Genomic DNA, 10,034 nt, shown 5'->3' with positions numbered 1-10,034 from the left:
TCTGCAGCCGAGGGCGGGTGGAGGATGCCCCTGACAGTCTCCCGCGCTGGGTGCCGTCTGCTCGGGGGATCCTCTCCCCTTGACCCACGGGGAACCCGGACAAGGCACTGCTTGTTTCTTGAGTCCTGCCCCTGCTGAGCTCACAGTGAGCCAGGAGGTGTAAGGAGTATGTTTTGCATAACGGTGCAAGTCACCATCCTATCGTGACACAGAGGGAGGACTGGGTTGTGACTTTTCCAGCTAACTTGATTCCTTCATAGCACGTGGAAGAAAGGATGGAACAAAACCTTATTGCTTGGGCCATGGACTTCAAATGCAAATAGCAAATGAGGCCAAATAGTTACCAGCAAATGCCTGCAGCGGCCTGGGTGGGAGGCGATAAAGAACCGTGGGGACTGGGGCAAACCCCGGGGCCTGTGCCTCGGTTCCATGGCTCCACGCCCCAGCAGACCCAGGGCACGCAGAGCGCGGGCTGAGGTTGCAGGTCCCCTGCTTATCGTGCAATCAGAAATGTAGATAATCGTGTAGCGTTATTTGGTAGCAGATGAAAATAATCTAAAACACTGGGAAAATAATCTAACAACACTTGTTGTTGGCAAGTCAGAAGCAGAGAAAATAGGCACACTGCTTGATATTTAATGCAAAAGTTTTTCTAAGGTATCTACAGCTTGACCTAAACTATTCAGTGTAATAGACGTGTAGGAAAAAGTATCTAGGGAGGTGAATATTCTGTGATACAGTTGCACCATTTGGTTTAAGATGGAGAAGTTAAGCAAGGGAAGGACCAGCTCTCCTGGATCAAGCCTGCACAGCCTTAGGAACGACTGAAAGGGCATGTGTGTTCATCATGAAAATAGTCTGTGGTTTCCCATTATGAACTGGGAATCCCTTTCAATCCAGAGAATCCAGGCGGAGAGGCCTACACAGGGCCCACGCTCCTGGGATCTTCTTGGGCTTGGGGCTTCCCCTACAGCTGCTCCGCAGATGGCACCGCGGCGACCACGGGGGGCCCGAGTGGCTCTGGACTCGGCTGCCCGGTGGACTTGCCCTTCGCGTCCCTCTTTGGAAGATGTTGGATCTTGCCCCCTGCATCATCATCTTTGGAAATCATGAATTTCCTGCCCACAAAGGGAAGCAGATCCAATCCCCTCTGCCTGCACCGTTGCGTTATGATTCGCTTTGGGTGTTGACGTTGATGTCCCCTCGACAGCCGCCGGCGGCTTCCCCAGGAGCCCGGCCTTGGGCGAGGCAATGAGCACAGCATAGCATTTTGTTTGGGGAGATCGTCCTGCATTTTGCTGAGCAGAAATACCACGTGAGGCTAGCCCGGAGAGCTAAAGGGGCTCTGGTTTTTAGAAACCCTGTGTGATCTTCCCGCCCACGTGAGGGTGGGCGCGTCCTCCCCGCACCCCGCACAGTGCAGGTGATCAGCCCGCCCCCGGCCCCACCCTATCACCCCAACTGCTGGCTTCTGAGAGTCCCTCCACCGCACCCCGAGGTGGCGACAGAGAATCTCCATCTTAGCGATGGAATAACCGAGGCTCAGAGAGCTTCTACATGGCTCAGCTGATGGGGAAGGACAGGAACGGGGAAGCCTGGGCCTGGCTCCGGAGAAGCAGCCAGGGGTTAAGGGTGATAGGACATCGGGGGTTAACACGACACCCACGGGGCCGGGCGCCTCTGTCTGGAACCGCGGTGGTCTGCTACTGGGAGAAGTGGGTGACGAGTCACTCGGTCGGCAGCCTCTCGCTCCCGGCTCGTTAGACCGGTCGAGGCAGGGCCCAGCCGCCGGCCAGGGGGCCGGGGTCCTGGGGTGGAGGAGGCCAGGGCCTCTGGGAGTGATGGCTCTGGAACCAGTGGGGAAGCTGGGCTGAAGCCCCCTCGGGGGCCGTGAGGGTAAAGGGAAGGCTGTGACCCACACCTGAGGACTGCAGGGGCTGCACCCGGCGCACCGAGTGCGCGCCCCGGCAGCTGGGGGACCACTCACTGGTGGGTGGAAGGGGCCCTTGCACCTGGCGGGCACTTCACGGGAGCCTGCTGTCGTGGTGAGGGCGAGTCCTTGTCCTGCCCTCAGGTCACTGTCATGGAAATGAAGGCTGAGGCTCTTCACCTGGGGAGGGGGGCGGAGAGTGGCGTCCGCGGTCCCCCTGGGAAGTGCCTCTGCGCATGCGCGCATGCCAGTCAGGGTTCTTCCCGTCCTCGTGCACAGCTGACAGCTGCCGAGAGCTTACCACGTGCCAGGCCTCCTCCTGACGATCCGGGAGGGGGGCACGACTCTCCGCTGAGGGGGGGGTAAGGACCACAAGCCTGTGGAGGAAGCGACGTAATGTGACTTCTGAAATCAGGAACGAGCCTGTGGCCCCCTCGCTTGGGGACTCTCTCTCTTGGACCTATTGCTCTGCGGGAGGCTGGCCGCCGTGTCTTGAGGACCCTCGGGCGGCCTGTGGAGGGGCCCGTGGGACAAGGGCCAGAGCCTCCCGCCAGCAGCCCCGTGAGTGACTCGGTGAGTGGATTCTCCAGCCTCCAGGGACCGCAGCCCCTGCTGACGGTTCGCACCCTCGTGAGACTCTGAGCCAGAAACAGTCCCTGATTCTCGACCCTCAGGGAATGTGTGACATTGTAAATGTTTGCTCTGTTAAGCTGCTAAGTCCTGGGGTGGTCGGTTACACGGCAGTTGATAACAAGTGCACCCAGGTATGGGCTGCAGGGAATGCGCTGTGCCTCCAGAGGATGCCCTGTGCTGGGTCACCCCCATGAGCCAGAATGAGGGACAATTTGGAGGAAGAGCGTTTGGGATGAGGGCAGAGCAAGGACAGCAAGCCATCTGGGACAGGCTGCCGGGGAAGGTGCTGTCTAAAGGCAGGAAGGTGGGCACGGACGTGGGCACCGGGAGAGAGGCCAGAGCCAGGCGGCCCGGGGAGGGACTCGAAATCACCACGGAGCCAGGACACGGACGAGAAGCTCTTAGCTTCTGCACAGAAGCATCCATTTGTCGGAGCTTCCCATAATGCAATGCAAAAGCACCAGGCCTGGGCCACTTTGCAAGATTTAAGTCGCACCGAAGGCAGGGCCGTTGGACTAGCAGAAAGCAGAGCTCCTTCGGCGTCGTGGTCGTGATTTTCACAACTCCACCAAGGCATCCCTTTAAAAAGCTAGCTCTAAGGGTTGAAGACAGTTAAATACACATTGAAAAAGCCATCAGCTGTTATTTTTAAAACCACGGGAAGTTGCTCAGATCCTTTAAAAATCAAACACTAGAATGGCTATCTCAGCCTGCCATGCTTGAAAGCTGCTGCTGACAGACGGGCCAAGGAGGAAGCCCCGCTGAGACGGACCAAAACCAGCTTGGCTGGAGAAAAGTAAAGTTGGAATTTCAAATCGAAAGACTTTTGTCCAGTTGTTCAGGGCTAACCGCACCCTCTCACACCTCCTCCCCAGCCCGTTAGGGGTCTGGCCCGGGGCTGAGCTGGGATGCAGTGGGGCCTGCAGAGCCCTGAGGCCAGCGCAGGACCCACGAGGAGGCCAGTGACTCCAACGCAGTGTGACAACCAGGCGGGGTCTCTGGGGCAGAGCTTCCGGCACCAAGTCTTAAAGGAGGCACACGAGTTGGCAGAATCTCAGCGCTTCCAGATCCCTGTGATGCAAACGGGTCCCAGATCTCCCTCCCCGGGGGCCACGCAGTGAGGCCTCGGGGCTCTGAGCTGTGTGTATGTCATCATTTCCTTTTCCCTGCCACGTCCTGAAATGGCAGGGAGCACGGAGCAAGCAGAGAGGTGACCAGGTCGACAGGACGCGTGTGCTGAGGTGAAACGCAATGAACAGGTACCGACGGTCTGGGCGAAGGGCCTCAAGCAGCCCCCCGTGAGGGGGACGCACGGGGGCACACGGTGCGCAGCGTCAGGGCGGCCGAGTGGGAGCTAGGCCCTGCCCCCAGCTGGCGTACAGAATTAGAGCCACCTGAGGATGGTGGTCGCAGGGGGGATTTCAGGCTGGAGGGGTTGGTAGGGGCCAAATCGCGGAGGGCCTGGGAGACAATCGGAGAAGCCGCGGGCGCCCCAAGGGTGCTGGCCGCGCCTCTGAAGGGCGATGTCACACAGCCCTGGCAGCAGGCGCCCCGGTGCGCGTATATGCCGAGCTGTCCCCACCTCCCCGCCCGGCCCCAGCCCCGCCATCTGCGCTGCTGTCGGCCATGCCCGCTCCTGTGCTCCTGTCGGGGCATCTCCCCAGCACCCTCACTCTCTCCCACGCTCTCAAATTTCTCATCTCGAGGCCACAGCCCTCTCCAGCGATACTTTACAGCAAACTCCTTGGAAGAGTTGACTACACAGGCGGACCCCGCTTTACTACGCTTCGCAGGTACTGCGCTTCTTACAGATTGAAGGTTTGTGGTAACCCTGCGTTGTCAGGTGATGGTTAGCACTTTTCAGCAATAAAGTCTTTTTTAATTAAAGTATGTATCTTGTTCTTCTAGACACGATGCTGTTGCCCACTTAACATGTTTCCACCGCACCGCAGTCTAACTTTTACACGCACTGGGAAATCGAAACCTTTGTGACTCACTTTACTACCGCAGTGTTTGTTGCCTTTACTGCGTGGTGTGGAAGCGAACCCCCAGTACCTCCGAGGTCTGCCTGCTCCATTCTCTCCTGAATCTGCCTGCTCCATTCTCTCCTGAATCTGCCTAGGCCTCACTCTGAAGCAAAGCATGGCCAGCACGGCCTCTACGCGGCTACCGTGTCCAGTCTTCCTCATGTCACCTGCCCCCTGCAGCAGAGGGTCACGGCCCTCCTCCGGGAAACCCTCTCTACACATGCCGTCGAGGGCAGGACTCTTGGTTCTCTTCTTACCTCCCGGCAGCTCCTTCCTGGGAGCTTGGGTCTGGTTCTTCGCCATCTCACTGACTTGTACGTGTTGTATGTTCCCTGGGCCTGTTCTCTCATGTCCACACTCAGGCTATACCTTTACAAGACATCTATATTCTAACGGCTCTCAAATTCCCATCTCCAGCTGAGATCTCCCCTCAAACTTCAGATCTGTATCTTAAACAGTCCCTTCTGCAATCTTCCCATCTCAGAAAGAAGTTTCTATTTTCCCAATGGCTCTAGATCAAAATCTTTGCATCACCCAACCCCTTCTTTTCTGTACCTCACATCCAACCTGTAGACTAAGTGTTATCGGCTCTGCTTTCTAAGTGCGTCTCAAGTCTGGCCAGTCCTCAGGACTTGCAGGGCGGCCACCCCGGGGCCATGCCAGCAGGGGCCTTCTGACAGGTCCCCCCCCTACCTTGCCCCACTATCGCCGCTTCTCCACGTGGTTGCCGAAGTGATTCTGTGGAGATATACATCGGATGGATAGCATTCCTCTTGGGCTCGATGTGCCTGACAGTCCCTCTGAAGTAAAGCTCGGAGACGGCCCTCCACACCCAGGCCCCGCCCCCACCCTGACTTCCTTCCTGCATCCTCGGGGCTCCTCCAGCCCTCGTGTTCCCACCTCAGGATCCTGGCACCTGTTAGCGTCTTGACGTAGCTCATTTCTTTACTTTTCTAGGCCGCGGCTGAAACATCACCTTATTATTCCCCTATGGCCCAAAGTCAAGTCTAACCCCTCTTCCCGTGACTGTGCTCTGTCGCCCCAGCTCTGTCACTGCCTGGCGTCCTCTGGTTTGCGGGTGATGGCCTGGCTCCCCCCACTGGGAGGTAAGCTCCTCGAGGCAGGAGCCCCTCTGTTCTGTCCTGTGCTCTCACACGCAGGGCGGTGCCCAGCATGCAGGAGGCTCTCAGTAAATGTGTGCTCAGTGAACTTAAGTGATACAGGTGGCACAGTATGAGGCCAAGACTAAGGCAGCGAGAGTGAGGCTGGGAAAAGCGGGACAGGCAGGAGGTGAGTTGGACAGTTCGAATCCCTGGGATTTCACTTGCAGCTTTATGACTGTGTCTCCAACTCAGGAGGGGAAAAGGCTGCAGGCAGAAAGGGAGCTCAAATTCCTCCCCACTTACGACAGTCTGGCTCCCATCCTAAAGTTCCTGCTTGTTTAGGATTAATTCCACACAGGGGCACTGCTGCCCGTGCTCTGGTGAGCACCCACGCCCACTCACCGCAGCACTGCCGTGGCCCTCCGGGACGCGGGCCTTTACTCCTTGCACTTCTGAGATGGAGAACCACGTATCTGACAAACGCAAAAGTGCCAACCGCCAGGAGTAGAAGATCATGTCTTTAGGGTGCATCACGAGAGGATAAGGAAAAGCAAACCTATCAGAAGTTGTTCTGTGCTTTTAACACAACGCTCCCAACACGGTACCCTGTAAAAAGTGAACGCCTTGAGGGAATGTGTCTTTGAGGTAAGAAAGTGACAACTTAATGATGCACAAGACTGTTTCCGAAATTCCAAGACTAGGAAGCGTGTTGTGTGAGCTTCTAGCAGAAGGAATAAAACGCATCCTGCCGGGGCGTACTGAATTAAAATCACAAAGCACCAGTAAGTGATGAAAAGAGAAGGAACTGAGTAATACTGTCCATGGGGATGACGACCTTTATGTTCCACAACAAAGTACAGAGGCATGAAAACCGGGCTTCTATTCTGACAGCGCCACTGCTTCCCGCAGAAGCCTTTATAATTAACCTTTTATGTGGCCGCTTACTTTTGGCATAACATGTTCATATTTACTGGTCCATAATTGAGTTGGATAAATCATTTTCAAAGCTGGAATTTGTGCTGAGGCTTGACTTCTTGTGAGCTGTGAGTTGCAGCCATATATGGTTCTCAAGTGTGCAGAATTTAGAGCTGGGCTGAAATAACAAGCCTTTGTTTTTCTAGGTTTATATTAAAGTAGAAGAGATTGAAATGGGCAGCCTTTGTTAAGCAATACACAAATCATTTGTTTTCTGTTACGAGGAGACAAAGAGATTGACTTTCCCTTTCTCAAACAGATTTTCCAAATTAAAAAGCATACCATTTTATAAAACATTTCATGAAACAAAGTTGTACCAAAAAAGAAAAAAGTGATTATTTTCAAGTTCTCAAGTGAATTCATTTACTGACTAGGCACGTTGGTGAGTTGATTATTCTTAAGCAGTCCATAATTGCAAGGAAAGTTCCTGAAAGAGAGGAAAATGATATATATTTGTACACTTCAAGTAACAAATTATTTACACTCTGGTGGGAATGGCAGCATTTAGGCAGAGGAAGCAGGCAAAATGAAATTTGATAGAAATGAGAACAACAATGCAAAAGAGAATTGCAGAGATTAAGGACATAAAATATTTGTGTTCAGTAAGGCAGATGAGTGATTAAACAGTATGGTGATGATCAGACTCCTCCCTGTCATGACATGTATGGGTAGGAGGCTTTCAGGATGGCCATGCCTCTTTTCACACGGAACTTCCCGTACTAAAACGTGCAGTGACTTCCTATGGATACACACTGGCACTGTCCTTGCCTTCCTGTCACCTGAGAAGAGACTCGGCTTTCAGGTATATTTAAACAAAATTTTATTTACTAACACCACACAATATATTCTGACGTGCTAATTACAACAAAAACTGTTGTTTCAAAACCCAAGCGGCAACCAGAAGGAAAGAAAACACAAAACAGGACCTAATCACAAGAGAAGACGCGGCCTTCGCCATGCTTGCTCCTCACTGCTCTGGTCACAGATGAGCAGAGGAGGGGAGGGGGATTTAGTTCCCAGCAACGGCTTACTAGTCCCCAGACACACGAGGCCCCTCCCTTCCTCCCCCACGACCTGCACCAGCCTGGCAACTCTGACATCTCCTCCTCCGGTGTCTGCTTCAAGATTTCGACTTAACTGTAAACCCCGCTTCAGGTTTCTCCTCCTCTGTGAAGCCTTTCCCTCCTCGCCCTTCCTCGGCCAGAGCTCCTGACCTGTGCCTCTGCACCCTCTGCCTTCACCTTGCCTGTCACGACCGCTCGCGGAGCCAGGGACAGTGAGCCTTGGCCCCCGCACATGGCACCGGTGTGCCAGGACGAACCAGACACAGACAGTTATTTTCAAGGCTAATACTTAAAAAAAGGAAACAGCTAATAGAGTGCATCTATCCATTAGGGTACTGTTTAATTCATCAGTGCCTGTTTCCTGAATGGCTTGATGACTGCGTGCTCTTAAACTACACATGACAGGCTTGCTCCTGACCCCCGAGGACTTCTCAGGGCTGCAGGGCGACCCACACATCAATCAGCAGATCAGAATTAGGGGTTCGCCACTTGGGTGTTACTGGCCAGTACTCTCAGAGTGAAGAGAGACAAGGGTTCTCTGGGCAGAAGGAGAGAGAGAAGATCTTGAGGAACTGGCAGGCTCTGGATAGCCAGAGGAGAGGAGAAGGTGGGCAAAGATACGGCGGATGGAAGGGCCAGCTGGGGGCCGGCTTCCTCAGAGAGACCGGGGGCCCCTTAAGAGCAGAGGCCTCCCCTTCCCCGGGTGCGTCCACAGTACTGAGCACAGGGCCTGCCACTGCAGGTGGGCCTTAGAATCCATCGGCTCGTGAAAGGAGGCTCCAGGGGTGAGGAGACCAGCGGGAGCCTGAGGAATGCTGGTCTTTCACCATCCCTGTAGGACACAGCCGAGCACCCAGAGCTGTCCTCGCTCACTTGCTCACACGGGGATCCAGCCCACCACGTGCCCACCTCCGTGGGAAGGAAAGACCACTGTGAACGCGCTCTGCGCGGGTGAGTTTTCTGTGTGACCGCCCCCCCCGCAGGTGCTAACACTTGTACGCGGTGATGGAGAGTATAGCACTGAGGGTTCAAGTTTCCTTCAGAAAAGCATATTAAGGTACACCATTACCTCTACGGGGAGCAATACAGTAATAACTCTAAGAAAATGTAATGACTCAATAAATCTACCTTAGAAACTTATTCTACAGATGGATGCGAACGTGCACAAGGACAGAGATGAAGGGCCGTGCTTTCTAGCACTGTCTTTAATGAATGCAAAACACTGGAAGCAAAGCTATTTGTCAACAGTTGTTTAAATTATGATGTGTTCATATAAATATTATTCAGCCAATAAAAAGAAAAACATACCTTTAGAATTTAAAATGATAGAAAACGAACTCAAAGGTATACTCTAAAGTGAAACAAGGCAGGTATAAAAAAGTATACTGTTCTGTATGTTAAAAACAGTAACCATTAGTCTGTGAAGAAGCAATGCACGTGTTTTTCTATCTCTGAAAAAAAAACAAAAAAACCCCCAAAAAACCCCAAGACCAACAGCTGCCTCTGGGTGCTTGAGGGCAGGGGTGGGAATTAAGACCAACTTTTCATTGTACCCTTTTTCCGAAGTTTTGGATTTTGTACCGAGCACATGCTATCACCTACTAAATACAGGGCATGTTTTTGTTTTCCAACTTCTCCTTTTCCACTGAAAAAGCCAATGGTTACAAAGTCAATTATCTCATGTCCACTGATAAACCAAACTAACATTGAGAAGGGCTCAGTGTCAGTATTTTAAGAATTACGGCGTCGTTTGCTCATTAATTCATTCAGTCATTCGCCCCTCAATGAGCACTGTCAGCCCCCGCTTTGCACCAGGCACCTCGCTGGGGTCTGGACGGAAAGTCAAATGAGACGTGGTTCTGTCTTTAAAGAACCTGAAGTGGTGCCGCTGGTGAGAAAGACAAATACGTCAACAAGTGAGCAGAGATCGGCTTCAGGAGGGCGCCTCCAGCCCCGCGCCCGTCACAGCGGCGTCTGCTCATCTGTTCCACCTCTGTGTTCTGAGAGCCTGTTAGGTGCTAGGAAGTGTGGCAGTGAGCAGACGTGGGGAGGTGAGGAAAGGCGTGGATCTTGCCGTGGTGGTCGGGTGAGCTCTTACATACGTGCATATACGAACGGCAACATTTAACAACCTGGTAAATTCTCTTCCAGTGGAAGAATGACCCTAACTTGACCCGATGAAGCCGGTGAAGTCCTAATCTACACTGTACCGTACCAGGAGACACCACGCCACCTTGTTCATTTCACTCACCACCTACATGACGGCTGTGCTAAGCCATGGTACCTGCACTGAATCTGTTCA

Source organism: Neophocaena asiaeorientalis, unplaced genomic scaffold (genome assembly GCF_003031525.2).
Source record: "Neophocaena asiaeorientalis asiaeorientalis breed wild unplaced genomic scaffold, Neophocaena_asiaeorientalis_V1.1 scaffold177, whole genome shotgun sequence".
NCBI classification, from domain to species: Eukaryota; Metazoa; Chordata; class Mammalia; order Artiodactyla; family Phocoenidae; genus Neophocaena; species Neophocaena asiaeorientalis.
Note: the sequence above shows the minus strand (reverse complement) of the source record.